Source organism: Stigmatopora argus, chromosome 23, assembly GCF_051989625.1.
Source record: "Stigmatopora argus isolate UIUO_Sarg chromosome 23, RoL_Sarg_1.0, whole genome shotgun sequence".
NCBI lineage: Eukaryota > Metazoa > Chordata > Actinopteri > Syngnathiformes > Syngnathidae > Stigmatopora > Stigmatopora argus.
The window spans coordinates 5,324,030-5,342,992 of NC_135409.1; positions in this window are offsets into that span (position 1 = coordinate 5,324,030).

Below are 18,963 nucleotides of genomic sequence, written 5' to 3' on the forward strand. Positions count from 1 at the left end.
TAACAGCAGGTGGCAGCAATGTACTGTGGTGTACACAAAGTCAAATGGGTGCGGTTTAAGTCTCGCTCATCCAAAATGCATTGTAAAAATCAATGCATAAATGAGTACAAATGCAATCATTCAAATAAATATAAAAAGTATATATTTGTAGCAGTTGTGAAAGCTTAAAATAATTAAGAAAAAATATTTTTTACCTGCAAAAATGAACATTCTCATGTCATCATTGGAAAATGTGTCATTTTTTACGGTTCATTTTTAACTTGAATTTAATTCCATGTTGATTCCACTCATTTTTGGAGGAATGTAAATACATTAAAAAAGTAAGTAGAAAAGTTTGAATTTTGTAAAGACCAAAATGCCAATTGTAAAGACTCCAATTATTATAATGAGTCAAAAAGTGGCTAACCTTTGCGTCCATGTACATCAAAATCAATGCATAAATGAGTACATATGCAATCATTCATATGAAAATAAAATGTATATATTTGTAGCAGTTGTGAAATTACCAAAATAGCTTAAAATAATTTTAAAAAACTATTTTTAACTGCATTCCCCATAGAAAAATGAACATTCCCATGTCATCATTGGAAAATGTGTCATTATTAACGGTTCATTTTTAGCTTGAATTGAATTCCATGTTGATTCCACTCATTTTGTAAAAAAAATGTAAATACATTTAAAAAGTAATTAGAAAAGTTTGAATTTTTTAAAGCCCAAAATGCCAATTTTAAAGACACGATTGATTCCAATTATTATAATGAGTCAAAAAGTGGCTAACCTTTGCATACATCAAAACCAATGCATAAATGTGTACATATCCAATCATTCAAATAAATATTATAGCTTAAAATAATTTAAAAAAAACTATTTTTAACCTGCATTCTCCATAAAAAAATGAACATTCTCATGTCATCATTGGAAAATGTGTCATTATTAACGGTTCATTTTTAGTCCATTTCCTTTCCAAATCCCTTTAGCATAGCACGGGACGAAAAGAGAATTAAAAAAAAAACATTGAATCCCCCAGCGGAGCGCCGTCCTGTCACGGAAACGACATTGTCAGAGCCCCCGTGCCGCAATGCTCTCACCTGTCGAGCCTGCCATCGCTTCCACTTAATCACCTCCCCCATATGCATGTGTACGCGCGACCTGTGTGTCAATGCGTGTCAACACACAAAAGCAACCTAAAAAGCCTTCGTCTGGAATTCCAATGACACTTCTTATCTGCAAATTAGACGCTGCGCGAGTGGAAATAATAATATAGATAGAGCACGTGTCATTTCTATTTCCAGCTAAGATTCAGAGATGGGTGACAAACAACAATAATATCATGTCAGTTGGCCTATTAAACGGGAAAATGTGGAAAAACTATGACACAAAGGTTGGGTCCATTAAAAGCCTTCATAAGGCAAGTTTCCATTTGACGTTAAATGTAATGTCAATCTAAATCCAATCAATTAACGGATGACTACTGGTGAAGAAATGGCGAGAAATGATGCGAGGATTTTTGAGTCGTGTGCTTGATTACGAAACACTAACCATGTGATGTCATCATTAGGCGAAATAACGATATAACCCTATTTATTAGCCCCTGCTAAAAATAATCCCAAGGGACCCCTCCAGTGGATATATCCCGATATATCGCCTCTCACTGGCTTCTTATTGGCTAGAAGGGATCTGCGTCCCCATGATGCTTTTCGTGTGACTACAACCGCCATTTGTCGGTTCTAACATGGTGTTTAATCTGCTTAAAGCAAGCTTTATTCTTCGATTTTCATCCTGGGCCCCCCCAAAAAATGATGTTTAATTCATAGTTTGAAGTTGTTAAGTTGTGTGTTTACGTGCGTGTGTTTGTATGTTTTGTCAGTTGCCAAAAGTTTGCCTCCTCCTCCTCTGGTGTGTTTCTCATCTTTCCTACAAAATGGATATACCTTGAAGAGGGTTCAGTTAGTAGTACAGTGGTACCTCGACGTACGAGCAATTTGAGATACGAGTAAAATTTCGGGCAAATATTTCTCTTGAGATGCGAGACCAATTTTGATATACGAGCAGACAGCGGAGGCGAGATGCTGCTCATAAGAACATCCTAGCCATTGTCTCTCTCCCCGCAACTCCCTCTTTGTAATGTCTCTGCGAGCACTGGGCGGAGCATTGCATTTTTTGTTTTTTTTTCCCCGTTAGTCAGTGCGAATGGCGTATATACTACTTCTCGTTGTCAAGTGGTCGTGCTTTATCCTATAGTGAGGACATTTGTGTGCATCCTTTTGGGAATATTTTGAAGGGAATACAAACTCAAACAACCCTCGATATTGACTGAAAGTCAGTGTGGAGGCGGGGCAAAAAGAGCCAACCCGGGAGAAGAAAGGTATCAAAATGTCAAACAAAATTAGAATTAAGTTTAGTGTTAGCTTCAATTAAACTTATTTTTGAGTGTGTCTGCATCGTAATCCAAGTTCATTTAAATTTGTTTATGTTATATTACGAGCGCATTGCCGTGCAAAAAGACCAACCCCCACTCTCCTTTCCGCGAAATCCGTCTAATTTTAATAATATTAAACACATTTGAGTAGTATTAAAACACTAGTTATTTGTTACTTTGTTAATAGATGGCGAATTACAACAAATAAAAATGTTTTTTCCAATCCAATATCCTGTTTTGGACGTTTTTTCAGAGGCTTGGAACGAATTAATTTGTTTTTAGTTCATTTCAATGTGAAACGTTCGTTTGCGTTACGAGAAAATTGACATACGAGTCCAGTCCCGGAACGAATTAAGCTCATATCTCGAGGTACCACTGTATTTCGAGGACCGTGGAACAACTCAGAGAATTGACTTGTTAAATAAAAAAAACACTGGAACAAATACAATTCACAAATAGAGGTATCACTGTATTCAAATGCGTGACCTACAAAAGGTCCTTGTGAAGCTACGCATAAATCAGGAAAGCTACAGTAAATGGAAAGAAAAAAAACACCCCCCCCCCCCAAAAAAAAATCTGCATTCCAAAAGAAGAAGAAACAAAGAAGTAGGCCTTTCCCAAATGCTATAAAAACGAATGTGATTTCCAGAGTTTTTTATGAATGGCGCCAGATGCCAAATCCATAACTTCAAACAAATTGACTAGCAATTATTGGTGGCGGTGCACCACTTCCAGATGTGCAACAGATGGGGCCGGGGCGACCCAAGGTGTCTCGCCCGGCGCTTTGTGTTATTGTGCAGTAAAACAGCGGTGAGCGCCAGTGTTTTTAATCACAGTGTGGGCTGGAGGTGAAGGGAAGGACAGGGGACAAAAGTCAAAGAAAATAAAATCGCCATCACTAACGGAATCCAAAGGGTAGAAAAAAAAACACAAAAATCTGCTCGGTTTTACAGTGTTGGGAAGAATGAAGGAATTCGATGAAACCTAATGTACTACTTAACTAAGACGTTTTTTTGTTTATTTTTATTTTTTTAATTGACAAGCTTTAACTTTTAACATTCCGACTAATTAATGCGCTAATGCTCCACCCCTACTTCAAACATTCTCGCCATTAACCGAGTCCTCCAAACCTGGCAATTTGAAAACATAAATACTTTCTTAACGACTTGATATTTTTCAACATTCCGACAAATTAATGCACCCCTACTTCAAACATTTTCGCACATTAACCGAGTCCTACAAAAATGTCTTAACGACTTGATATTTTTCAAGTTCCCTTTACTTGAAATGTAGCGGTTGCCAGGTCAAAATGAATGAAAATTCCAAACTGTGATTAACCTGATTAGAAATAAGACTTCAACAGCCGTCAACTCGAGTCCCATGTCTGTTTTTATCACTCCAAATTTCTCCGGAAAACCAACACGCACACGCCTAGTGGTTACGGGGCGATCTTTTACTAGTGTAGCCCCCGGCTAATTCCTCAAACACGCAAACATACACCCACACCCACACACTCACACACACACTCTTGTCTTGCATTATCACTTTGAGGACAGAATTATTTTCTTGCTTTTTTTTATCCCTCCAGTTCGACAACGTTCATTAGCCAGCGATAGCCCCCCGCCTCAACCCGACTGCCACATTTAGGTCCTCTGATGGCCACCTCGTCTGCATTATTCATCATTTCTGTAACTCTGCCGCGTTACACTCTTGCGACCCGGTTGGCGCTAGTGTTCATCTATTATAGATGGGTAATTGTTTATTAAATGCAGGCCTGACCCTATTATGCCTATTAGCCCAACGCCAGACGAGTGGTTGTCTTCCATTTTCCCCTGTCAATCCCGTTACGCGAGTATGGGGGAAGAAAAAAAAAACCTTATAATCCACCTCTGCCCTTCGCAGGGCAATCCCTGCTTCAAGGCGAAAGATTGCCGACTCCAGACGCGGATTTATCTCCTCGGATAGGACTGACTAGAAGCGAGGAATTGTCTATTTTCCCCAAATTCGCTTGGACACTAGAGGTCAGCGTCGTCACAGACTTGCGAGTTGAGCGGCTTTGGGCTACGAAAGGGAAATGAATTGAAACGGAGTGATTAATTTCACTTAATTGCTCAAATTTCTATCAAAATCATTGTTTCGGACCACATTGAGTCAAAATAACCACAAGACGTACTTTTGAGAAAAAAAAATCAAGGCAATTTTAAATGTGGGGTGAAAGCAGTGCATTCTGATAGGACGTTTGTGCTAATTGGCCTGTCGCCTGTGACTGACCATGTGGGGAGTGATTAACCCAAGTTGTTAATTAATGGTGTGGCTACGATCAGAGTTTGACATCCATTTTCATTTATTTGGAAATAAAAAGTAGATTTAGTTATTTCGACGATACAATAGTTGATTTTTTTGGTCACCATAATAATGCAAAAAAATGTTTTATTTAAATTAACTCATTTTATTTGATTTATTTATCATGTAGGCCACACAAAGATCTCAATTCTATTGATGTATACTATTATTAATAGTTATAGCACAAAATCAATGTGCTATGAATAATTGAAACTCCTTCAAAATCATAGTTATGCGGATAAATAAATAAAATGGCATTAATACTAAAACATTTTGTAAAATTCCACTCTTGTTTTTAAAATAAACATTTTCAATACTTAAAGAAAAATTGCAGATTGATTTTTTATTTAAACAATTAAAAATATATCATAAAAAAGGAATATTTCCATTTGCCTTTGTTTTGTAATTTAAACAAAAGGTACAAAAAACCCTTTTTTAAACTATGTAAGAGAATGTTTACTTTTAAGTAATTGTCTGTCATTGTCAATGATCAATGTTATTTAAACTAGCTGTCAGCCCTCCCAGTCAAAATGAATTGGCCCCATAATAGGTTCAGTTCGATGATTTCAATCTTTTTTGACCTAAGGCATTATTTTCATATCAAATCATTAATGTAAAATATGCACATTCTTAGTTGGACATATGAAGGTTAACATCACCCCCATCAATAATAATGTTTATCTCTAGTCTAAAAAGAATAATCGATATACGCAATACTAGAGAAGCATTGTCCCATTTCTGACCCCTGTCACCTATACACTGTCACCATACACTGTCACTTATACACTGTCACCTATACACAGTCACCTATACACAGTCACCTCTATACCGTCACCCATATACGGTCACCCATATACGGTCACCCATATACGGTCACCCATATACGGTCACCCATATACCGTCACCCATATACCGTCACCCATATACCGTCACCCATATACCGTCACCCATATACCGTCACCCATATACCGTCACCCATATACCGTCACCCATATACCGTCACCCATATACCGTCACCCATATACCGTCACCCATATACCGTCACCCATATACCGCCACCCATATACCGCCACCCATATACCGTCACCTATACACTGTCACCTATACACCGTCACCTATACACCGTCACCTATACACCGTCACCTATATACCGTCGCCTATATACCGTCACCTATATACCGTCACCTATATCCTGTCACCTATATCCTGTCACCTATATCCTGTCACCTATATCCTGTCACCTATATCCTGTCACCTATATCCTGTCACCTATATCCTGTCACCTATATCCTGTCACCTATATCCTGTCACCTATATCCTGTCACCTATATCCTGTCACCTATATCCTGTCACCTATATCCTGTCACCTATATCCTGTCACCTATATACTGTCACCTATATATACATACCCGACATACCCTGCACGTGTGAGCTCCTTCATTCATTCTTAAGTTATCTCAAACACAAACAAACCCCAACAAAGGGAAACAAACACAAACTCCGCCTTCTTTCGGTTCCACCTACTGGCGGAGGGATAAGGTTCACGTACGTCAACGAACGCAGGAAGCAAAATGCAAATATCACTTTGGTGTCGGCCTGGGAGAGCCAAACACCAGCTTTTCCCGCACATTATGGAATTTGTCATGTTCAGTCGGGGCTGTCATGGCTAGAACAGTGCGCGCTAATGTGTGTAATCTGCTTTGCAACACATCAATTATGACGGATATTGCTCGAGCGCCACGCTTACAGGATTTTTTTTTCCCTCCCCGACGCCGGCCTGCGGGGGAATCAGTCTTCTCTTGTTAGGCAACCTGTTTAGTAAATAATGATCCACTTTGAGCCTGGCTGACGCCTTATAATGGGATGTGTGTATGCGTGTGTGTGTGAGTGTTTGTGCGGTGGCGGCGGCGCTCCATTGCACATGGATTAAGCCGACTCCATCAAAAAATAAATAAAAAAACACACTTAACGTGAAACCTGGAATTCAATCACGGCACCGGTGCGACACCTTGAGAGACCGGCCCATATGTAAAAATCCAAATGTTATCTGCAGCTTGTTCAAGTATCTCCAGAGCCGTCTGAGCTAACAGGGACATTGCAAGTTAAATATTTAGATCTCTGGCGAAATTGAGTTTTGTTAACCGTCCCTGCTCTATTCTGTTCAGCCAAACTTCATACTTTACAGGATGCATCATAGCGATTCTCTGATTTCAACATTGAGTGGACAGGCTGTTTTGTAGGCTGGCCACTGTTTTGTGTCATCCCGATGCTTGAAAAATGGCATGGGAAATATCAAACAATAGAGAAAAAAAAATCTAAAGTCCTGATACTTTTTTTTAATTTTTATACCGCACTTTTGAAGAAGTCCAGACCTTTAAAAGAATCCTAACATTTAGCTTGGCTCAGATACCTCTACATCCTGCTTTGCACCCAGGGCCAGACTAAAAGACAGGCGTTCAACGAAAATATCCGTAGCAACCATTGCAACAGCCCTGTTTTTTTCACTGTTTTTTTTTCAAGCCGGGGCCAGGGCCATTTTGACTAAACATACAAGTTCTTTTCACTTCAAAAAGCAAGCAAGCAAGACTGGCTTCGGGACCCTCCGGGGAGCCGATCGCATAGAGATCCCTGTCAGATCTCAACTACACTTTGCTTCAGTCTGTAAGTCAGTCGGTAAGTTGCTCCATCAGCACAGGAGCTGGGCAGGTAACTCCGAAAAGGCTCGAGAGAGGAGGCCCCTTTAGTCCAAACATATTTTTTCCACGTCAGCATAAAATCCCCGAGCTGCATTGAGACCTGCTTCCTCCTACGTGTGTGTGTTTTTCTTGTTTGCCCGTCAGACACAAAGAAACGGGAGATTTTGCCGGCTTTGTGTCAGATTGCGATAGACCCCGATGGGTATTCTATTTACTCCTCGCGAGCTGCTCCCCAATGTCCCATAAAGCCCCTCTGCCTCCAAACTAAGCCAGACGGGGTTAAAGCTACCCAGAAGCCAGCAGGACTGCATCACTGCAGACCATGTGTACGGGTGCTTGTTTACACGTACCTCCCAACGCCACCTCCCTCCAATGAAATGGCTTTATTATAATGCCAAAAGCTGGGTAAGTCACGCGCAACGGCGCGGCCTGCGGCCATGTTAGCGGTACGGCTTTGGTTGGATTGATACCAGCCGGGGGCGGTGGCGTAAACGGATTCTGGGGAGATGGTATATCGGTAAGGAATAAGTCAGAACTGCTCCACATGGAATAGTGCTGCAACGATTGATTCGATTAGAGTGGCCGTGGAATGGTTTGTTTTGAAAGCGTTGTATTTAGTAGAATCACTTTGGGAGGATATACCACCTTCTGGTGGGAAAAGTATATATGACATAACTTGTCTCATATGGCAATCTTTTGAGACCAAAGCAAAGCAAGCATCTGGTACAAAATTCAATGCGAAAGATCCTATAAAACAATGTCAGAAAGCAAAATGGCGTTGAAGTTATCCCTGAGTGCAATTCTGTACAGACTGAAGATACGCTTAAGTATCCTACTTGGAATTGGGATTTAATGCTCCTTTGAGAGCGCAATGTTGGTCGGCGCCAATGGATGTGATGGTCAAAATTAATGTTATTGTAAGCAAAAACACTTGTTTCTTTGTTGTAGATTATTGTGCAACATATATGTTTGCTATCTGATGACTCCATGTGATAGGTTTATTATAAATACACTTTAATCTAAACAGGGAGACATCATTAACATACTCTGGCTACAACTTGCAAGCAAAATCACTCCCGACTCGCCTTCGTCCAAGATGATACTGAAGAAACGGCATCTTCCTCTGTCAATTTAGTCGGCGCATAATCAAAACATTTAAGGTAATCTGATTCAAACAATTGCATAAGCTAACCGAATAACACCATTAAGGTCAAAAAAACAACTGCCACAACAATCTCATATTAGATCGGAACCAAAAACACCTGCGTAAGAATTTGCACAAATAAGCATAATAATTTCTTTATAAGGTAAACAGAGCGACCGTATTTTTAAACAATAATGCGAGTATTTCCGGAAGTTGATTCGATTATCGCCATCTGCCAGAATCCAAGTCAAAGCAATTTAAGAGTCCCTTGTAGATCTTCATTGCCAACTCAGATCAACAGTCTCGGCCTGGAACATGGTGTCCTGTTCGGTCATAGTAACATCCCAGAATAAACCCAACACCATGAATCGATTTAATCACTGACTTCAATTGCTGCAGACCGTAATCCAACTTGACCAACAATTTAGAAGTAGCACTTCCACAGTAACGCGAGAACAAATATTTGGGTGGATGACAGACTTGACAAAACAGAAGAACAAACGCATAGATTACTGGTTATTTTTCTTGACCCCTCCCCAAACTTTGTTTTTCCTAAAACAAAGAGAACCTTTTGAAATCCTCAAGAAAAGGCAATGTTAGACTACCCTGTCAAAAACAATACTAAACAACCTCCCTGCAAAGCCCCGCTGTCATCGTCCTCACAGAATGCATCAAAAGAAGAAAAGGTGAAAACTCGAGTATAAATAGCTTTCGTGGCCTCCGCTCGACACCATCGTATTTCAGTCCGACCCCGATCCCCGACAGCCTAGATTTACAGCTAAAATAACAGAACCGGTCAGACGCACCATCTCGGTAAACTGCTCATTTGTTAGCCACCTCGTCATAATTGCCACGGCGTCGAGGTTCCCGTCATGTTTTGCCAGGTGTACGGACGAGCTCAATCCGGCCAATCTGATCCAAAGCAGCTGCTGTATTAGTCGGAGAAATCAGACTGTGCAAACAAACACCCATCCCCGCACAGGACGGCGCATCTGCCGGCCATTACAAGCGTGTATCTGTCTTGAGTCCGTCTCAAAATAAGCCAGAGTGAATAAACAAAACGGACCGGGGGCATCGTTATTCATTTTTACACCCAAAAAAAGTTGCTTGAGACATCTGCAATCATTTAAACCCCTACAAACAACCACATCTCGAAGGTCATGCTGAGGTAACTCAATAGAGAAAGAACATATTTACTGCCTCTCCCTTTGACTAAATAAGTTGCTAGAGGGGGGCTGGGGAGGGGGAGTATTGCACCGGTGAATCGTAATATAACAAACAAATTTAAATGAACTTGGATTATGATGCAGACACTCAAAAATAAGTTAAATCTAACCTTACACTAAACTTAATTCTAGTTTTGTATTAAAGTTTGACATTTTGATACCTTTCTTGTCCCGGGTTGGCACTATTTGCCCCGCCTCCAACCTGACTTTCGCTATGGATGGGCTGTTTGCTTTTGTATTCCCTTCAAAATATTCCGAAAATGATTCACACAAATGTCCTCACAATAGGATAACGCACGACCACTTCCAAACGAGAAGTAATCTATACTCCTCGTAATAGCGATCGCTCCGCCATTTGCGCTGAGTGACGGGGAAAAAAACACTGAAAAAAATGCAACACTCCGCCCAGTGCTCGTAGATATCTGTTATACACGAAAGAGATGCGGCAAAAAAGACCATGCGCTAAAATCATAAACAGCCTCTCATGTCTTGGCCACCTGGCTTTCTCGTATCTCGAAATGTGTCTTGTATCTAGAGATAATTATTTGCTCGAAATTTTACTCGTATCTCGAAATGCTCTTATGTCGGGGTGCTCGTATGTCGAGGTACCACCGTATTCGATAAATATTGACCATTTTCCCGAATTTATTGAACCAAGCAGTGGCGTGCCACAACAGGCTGAAGGTTGCTACTCAACCCTAATATAAAAATACAAATCTGGTTCCAAGGATTGATAGATAATGCAACTTTTCAGTTAAGCCTTTGTACGGGACTTGTTCTCAATCCGGAGTCTGATGGCGATCCCTCAATTGCCGACCTATGCTCTCACACATCTGGACAATAAGACAATGAATTCAAAGGTCTTCCCCCCGTTCAACATGGTGTGCGATACCCTGGCTCACTTCTCAGCGTGTGAAAGCTCCTCCCCGCCAGCTACTTGGCACGAATGCTGCCTTCAATCCGCCCTCCAATTAATCTTCATCACCCCCAACACGCGTGCACGCACGGCTGATGATAAATAATGATGTAGGAGACGCAGTAAATAATATATTTACAGGCTAGTGTGAACGGGTATCCCGGTGGCTTTACAGTTCAAACCATCATTCAAAGCTTAATTGTACCCAATCACGACTGAAGGTCACTCTGCAATCCACCCCTATGCTTTATCTACCCTGACCAGTGATAGATGCCTCCTTAACACTCCTCTTTGCTCATCGCCGGTGATTAATAACAAAAAAAACACTCCCCACCCCAAAAAATTGAACGAGAGAACGGAACGCTCGTTATTCAAAGGCGAGCCGTCTCCGGCGTAAGAGAGACAGACGGACAGATTCGGCAAAAACGTGACCCCCTGGAATCAGTAGTCATAATCCGGCACGGGTGCCCCGGCGAGTGTTAAAAGATGGCTGAAGGTCGGGCAGACATTGGAGCAATCACCCTAATGAAAACAAACGAGGGATCGGGTTGAAAGAAAGGGGGCGCCGGAAGCGAAGAGTCAACGTGTCTACCCCCGTTCCGTCAAACGAGGGGACGGCCGCCTTGTACAGATCTAAGCCCTTAACCCAGTGTTTGCCAACCACTGTGCCGCAGGAAATGATTGGCCAAGAACATGTACATTGTCATATTCCAAGAGAAAAATCGTAATAATACGAGATTAAAATAGAAATAGGATGACGATTGTACTATTACAAGATTCAAATCTTAATACAATGAAGTTAAAGTCATTTTGTAGCTTACTTTTATGTAACGTGAAGTTGTTTGGATTCACAGACTTCAACTTTGGCCGATGTTAAAACTCATTTTCGTGTAATATTAAAAGATTGAAGTAATATTAGGAGAGAAAACTGACGTAATATTACGAGGTTTAGTAAATCATGGTGTTATTATGTTTGGTGAAGCGGAAGATGTTTGGTTTCAAAGGCAACGACTTTTGGTGACATGAAGTCTCCGTGGGCACAAAACTGCTTATCGTGGAATATTAGTAGATTGAAACAATATTAAAATGAACTGTCATCAAATTTTGAGATTAAAATCGTTACATTGCTTAATTTTTACATCACTCAAACCGGACGTTGTTCGGGTCGGGCAACAACGGTTGAAATTGAAATAGTTTTTGGAGGGTTTATTTGATTCCTGTTGATAAAAGTTGGATGAGAATGACTTCATTTTAAATGAGAAGATTTTCAGATGGTGCTGTGTCTTGAGATTTTTTCCTAAAATGATATCTGGCTGAAATGATGCGACGACCGCCGTACACAAGCAAACACGCATGGCAGTTGCGATATGTGAAGGTTATTCCTGCAAAGGGATGGCAGTGTTTATTCAGGGCGAGCAGCAGCACTCCGTGACATTCAGCACCGGGCATCTTGATTAATGCGACCGTGCGCATGCCATCGGGCAGGGCTGTCCAACTCACGGCCCGCGGGTCGGGACCACTGATCCGATTGACCCTGCGGGGTTCGTTCTGGCTGACGGGCATGTTGTAGCTCATTCATATGATGCATATAGCATCACATAGCGATTTATTTGGTCGAATGAATGCGCTACTGCACTTGGCAGTCAATGGCGGCCATTGAGTTCACAAGAAAGTGAGCTAAAAAAGCCCCCAGACAAAAGGAGGTGACCCAGAATGAATTCTTTGCCTTCCATTGACAATGATAGACGTTCCCCGCCTTCCAGTACAAAGATGCTGACACAGCTATTCAAAGGAACTCCTCGTAAAATCAGTCACTTCAGAGGCTAAACACAAGCTTAACGCAGTTGACAAGCCAAGTCACACAAACAAACCACCCAAACAGTGAAAAAAAAACAAAAAAAACGGAGTCAGCACCTCTCTTTGACAGCCCGGGTGCTTCAGAGGAAGCCCCTCCAGTTTATTTTTTTCGTACGGAGGGGATTTGGCAGCTATCAAGTGGCGGCGGGCCAGTATCAAACACGTGTCGGGCTTGTAAACAGGACGCTGGCGCTTCTCCAAGCTCCCCGCGGCGTCTCGCACCAAGTGACACTGAATGGTAATGGGGCTAATGGAGCCTTTAAACATCCTCGCTGCTATCTGTGTTGAGCTTAAAGTCCCACCATCATCTCTGTGGGTACTTCATTCAATTTGATGAATTGACCTCGACTGGGCTACAACCCGTAGTCCTTTAATAAGACCAAAAAAGCGAAAAACACAGGTTTAACCGAGAGGCGTGAATAAAATCAATTTACCAATATCATACTCCGACTCATCGCAAGATAAACACAACGAGTCTCGACGACTGTTTTCCACTGAGTCCTCTTGCCACATCCTTAGCCTTAATCTCTCTCTTGGACATGTTTCTATCCGTGACCGGACGTTTTGTTGAAAGACGTTTGGTCCCCGGACGTTTGGTCGAACGGACGTTTGGTAGAACAGACGTTTGGTCCCCGGACGTTTGGTCGAACGGACGTTTGGTAGAACGGACGTTTGGTCGAACGGATGTTTGGTCAAACGGACGTTTGGTAGAACGGACGTTTGGTAGAACGGACGTTTGGTCGAACAGACATTTGGTAGAACGTACGTTTGGTCGCCGGGTTCGCTCGCTGTCAAATTATGACAGAGAGTTTACTGTTGATATTTTGATATTAGATATTTAGATATTAAACTCACTCTCTCTCTCTCATGATTATAATTTTGAGAGCTGGTTTCAACAGTAACAACCCGGCGACCAAACGTCCGTTCTACCAAACGTCCGTTCTACCAAACGTCCGTTCTACCAAACGTCCGTTCTACCAAACGTCCGTTCTACCAAACGTCCGTTCTACCAAACGTCCGTTCTACCAAACGTCCGTTCTACCAAACGTCCGTTCTACCAAACGTCCGTTCTACCAAACGTCCGTTCTACCAAACGTCCGTTCTACCAAACGTCCGTTCTACCAAACGTCCGTTCTACCAAACGTCCGTTCTACCAAACGTCCGTTCTACCAAACGTCCGTTCTACCAAACGTCCGTTCTAACAAACGTCCGTTCTACCAAACGTCCGTTCGACCAAACGTCCGGTCGACCAAACGTCCGTTCGACCAAACGTCCGTTCGACCAAACGTCCGTTCGACCAAACGTCCGTTCGACCAAACGTCCGTTCTACCAAACGTCCGTTCTACAAAACGTCCGTTCTACCAAACGTCCGTTCTACCAAACGTCCGTTCTACCAAACGTCCGTTCTACCAAACGTCCGTTCTACCAAACGTCCGTTCTACCAAACGTCCGTTCGACCAAATATCCGGGGACCAAAGTCTTTTGACGTAACGTCCGAGTACCGTTTCTATCATTTAATCAACGTGTAAAAACCTGTGACAGCGTGACTTTCAGGCGTGCCGTTAAAACGTGTACCCTCGCCTGTTGTTGACACAGATCTTTTAGGCCCCTTAGCAGTCAGCGGCGGGAAAGTGCTAAGCTGCTGCCACACGCGCATACACAAACGCTACTTCACCAGTCAAAAAGCATTATTCAGCAGGTCAACAAGCACTTTTCCTCAGCGCAGGCACTAGCGCCAGCGCTTCGGGCTACACTACTCCCAGAGAAATGATGTTCTCAGACTGGCGCCGTGTTGCCCTCTTTATCCTGACAGGCCACAAATAAATAAGCATCTCCCTCTCTTCCCCCCACGGACGTGACCGCCATGCCTTACGAGAAGCGTGAAGAAAACACAATTGCGTTTTAGAGTGCAGGCGGTGGGGAGCGGGGGGACGCGCAGGCGATGAGCGCCGTGCATTTGTTGTATTTGCGCCACCGTGGGAACTGCTCAAAGGGCGTGTGAGGACACCGCCTGCATTCTCAGCGATGCTATTTTGGAGCACAAATAAAGTCAAAACTGGAGTAGGATACATTAGCTTTCTGATCATTTCTGTTTTTAGATTTACGGTCATTTCGGTCGAGACCTGCGACTGATGTCGATTATCGTTTATTCCATTTGGAACAGGGGTGTCAGACTCGGGTTGGTTCGCAGGCCGCTTTAACGTCAACTTGATTTCACGTGGGCCGGACCATTTTAGATATAATATTTAGATTTTTTTTAAATAAATGGATTAAGAGAACTGGATTAAAAGCCCTGAATATTCAGTTTTTTTATATAGATCTAAAACAATGTTTATATGAGCTTTTTTTATATATTTTTAGATTTTACAAAATGATTTTTGAACTAAAAACAGAAAAAATGGATTAAAAAATTACAATTATTGATTTAAAAGGGGGAACATCAGGAAATTTAATATACATCGATACTCTTCATTTTAATTTGATCCTAAACAGAAAGTCAGCACTCATGATTTACTTTCCCGGGCCACACAAAATAATGCGGCGGGCCAGATTTGGCCCCCGGTCCGCCACTTTGACACAGGTGATTTGGAACAATCTGATCGAATCGTGATCCGGATCAATGTATCCATACAAGTCATTGGATTTGGTCACGAGATCAGATTCGGTCCAGTATTCAAAAAGAATATTTTAAAAAGAAAAGATTTGTCAATTACTGCTTGCATAAATAGCATTATTTCCTTTACCATTACAAAGAAAGAACATATCCTGAAGTGTAAAACCTAAAAATCTGCATCGGTGACATCCCTAATCGATCGATTTTGGGTTGCTTACAAAGGAACCCCCCGTTTTACGACGCATTGATTACGCTTTTATTCAAAAGTGCAAAGCAACGAAACAGGGAGTTAAAAAGGGGATTTTTAAATGGCGTCGAATGACAAAGAAGCCCCTCCCCAGCGTGAGCCTTGCAGAAAGACATCTTTGAAGGTTCTCCTTCAAAAACCCGCCGCGTCCCAGCTGCCGCATCAGGGGATTTCGGTTATTAATTGAAGTTAATTTTCTGGGATATCAGTTTGCCGGCACGTGGGGGAAGATTGATAGCCCCCACGCGGTTTCAAAGAGGAGCAATGGGGGCGGCGAGCCACTCTACCCTCGCCACCCCATGCGCCTGCTTTCACTTTTATTCCACCCAAATCAAATTACAAACATTGGAGGCCAACGTTTGTCTGGAGGGAGATTTCCATAAGATTAATTAGGCCGGAGACATAGCGGGCAGGGCAAATATAAAAATAATAAATACGGGAGGCGATGGCGGGGGGTTGGTAGAGTCATCAAGATGAAGGAGGAGGGTGGCGGGGAGCGGGATGAAACGCCAAGTCAATTGGACAATGGGTAATTAGTGCAAGCAGACGCATTCTCAAAGGCACGGGGAGGACGGCGGCAGCCAGGCGAGGGCTTCTCGGGTTGGCCCCGGTGATGCGGAGGGCCGTACGGTGGGGCCCGCGTTTAATTAGCACCACTTTGATACCCGCAGGAGCGCCAGGGGCCCCGAGGACAATGGAGAGAGTGACTGACAAGCGCACACCTCCGGACAGCTCCTTCTCCAATTATAGATGCGGCAAGCTGTGTAAAAGCCAAATCTATATTTAAAATAAAACAAGCTTCTTCCTATTTGCGGGCCTCCAAATTGGCATTTGGATTAAATGGAGCTCGAGACGCCCCCGAGGCGGCGAAGGACGGCAATCTCTCACCTGGATAGAAAATGAGGAAGAAAGTGGCGTGACAGAACAAGCGCCATGTGCAAAATTGATGAGCGGGAGTTTTATTTTTTAATGCGGCGGGGACGTGCCGTTGCTGACACGTTTTGCTGCGAACAAACAAATGCGAGCGGCAGCTGAATTATGCAAGCGCTTGTGTTTTCATCCGGGCCCAAACGCGTGTTTGGTAAACAAACTGCTTACTCTATAGCTAACACCCCGTTTGTGTAAATAATAGATATACCAAATGTGTTCTGTTTGTTATTTGTTATATTATTTAGTGCCTTATCACGGCTCTGATGCCTCGCGAGCAAAAGAAACAAATAGGAATGAAACTCCAGGGTTTTAGTATCATTCCCTAATGTGACGTATACTTTTGGTTCATCTTTTAGAGGAATATGACTCCACCACGGTGCATGAATGAACAGGGCTAAAGGTCAAACTAAAGGTTATTGCAAGCACAAAGAGTTTTACATCTCCAAAAAATGGGTACTCGGACGATTCGCTGAAAGACGATTCGCCGACGGACCGTTCACCGAACGGACGTTTCGCCGAAATGCTCGCCCCGCCCCCGGATCGTGTGTGTACATGTTTTTCAACCTCAGCCCGCGGGCCATATAGAGCCCGTTACAGATAACATTCATTTAGGAATAACAAGGGCATGTACTGCCCCCCGCTGGACATATTTCTAAATACAAATTTGGAGCTTTTCTTTAGTCTTATAATTAATAGGGCATTAAGTATGACTAAATAGTAATTCGCAGTTTGTATTTAGGTATTTTGAGCAACGATTTAAATGGTAATTATCACTTACCTTCCGGGCGACCAAAAGACCGGCGACCAAAAGATCGGCGACCAAAAGACCGGCGACCAATCGACCGTGTACCACGGCTTATATGCGGAGGCGCCTAATATGCGAGAAAACACGGTAATCAATAGCTGCAGACTTAGACACAGCTTTCACCAAGATCCGTGCTAATTTCTCAGCTTGCCTCGTTCTAATCCAACCAAATCAATAGGACGATTATCGGCGTAACAATATGGCAACTAATCATATGTCATTGTTTGTGCTGCCAAAGGATAATCCTTGTTCTCATTCTTGACAATTTGGCACACGGACGTTGGGTTGTTTAAATCGTTAACGTCTGTTTGACTGCGGCTCTCCGTGAAATCGAATGCTGGGCCACGAGACAAGCACAGACTGCTAATCTGTGGCCGGGCGCAGGACGCTTGATCCAGTGCGCAACTGTTAAGACACATGCTCAAATACTCGATGTCAGGCTTTGAAGAGAGAACCGGCGTGCTTCCAAAAAAGCTGGAACGGGATACAAATGGTTCCAGACCTTTCTATGAATTCGATACCTGTAATAAAGCTGAAAGGGGAGCAACACAAGACTGGGAAAGTGGAGGACCGCCCTAAAAACAACAGTTACGAAGATTCATTTAAAGAAAAGTGAGGGTTATAATTGGAGCGAAATCCAAGGATGCTGTCAAGTTGAGGATGTCTTGTTTGAGAATTGATAAAATGACGGTAGCAGATACAGTTCATGGAATACTTATTGTCGGAACATTGTGAATGAGTGGCTACTTAAGGTCATGTTCATTTCGCCATGCTGTATCTTACCTAAGGATGACATACTAGACCGCTACGGACACACTTTCTGGTTGTACTGCTCACTCGACTTCTTTTTTGAACTCACCCTGGTTTTATGCAAAGATAATGCTTTTATTGCTATTCTACTAGTATCATGAGATGGTACACAGTTGATTGGTCGCCGGTCTTTTGGTCGCCCAAAAGGTTATTGATAATTACCATTTAAATCGTTGCTCAAATTCCCTAAATAGAAACTGTGAATTACTATTTAGTCATACTTAATGCCCTATTAATTATTAGGCTAAAGAGAAGCTCCAAATTTCCCGGACTTTTATTGTTTTTGTTGGAGAACTTGTTAAGACCCTGACTGACGTAGCTTCTTAAAGGGACAACGCATGTACATACAAACTCTTAGACACACACGTCGGCTCAGTGAAACTGCTCATGGCCATTGTTGGTTTTTATTGATGCGTAGACCGTGTTGTTTTACCTTGTTTTGTCGCTGCTCTTTTGGTCGTCGGTCTTTTGGTCGCCGGTCTTTTGGTCGCCCGGACCGCGACAACGGGCGACCAAAAGACCGGCGACCAAAAGACCGGCAACCAATCGACCGCACACGTCATGAGATGTGGTGAAAGCTTGAAATCTCATGATACATGTATAATGACAATGAAAGCACTCAATTCAATCATTCATTATCTTTGCATCAAACAGGAGGGAGTGCATTGTGTCCCTGAGAATTGGTTAAAAGCAGAATAACGATGGAAATAAATCATGAATTCATAGTGTGAAATTTGATTTTTTTTAAATATTGGATTGTTCTGATCCATTTTAAATGGATTGATGTATTTCCTGCCTTGATATAGCAAAAATGACTGAGCAGAGGACTTGAGAACCAAAGCAAAATGAAAGTTAAACCCAATAGAGCAGGGCCACCCAACTTGACCAGAACCACCGGCAGGTAGAATAAAATACTTATGACTCCACATGACCATCGCCTGCGACCACTTCACACG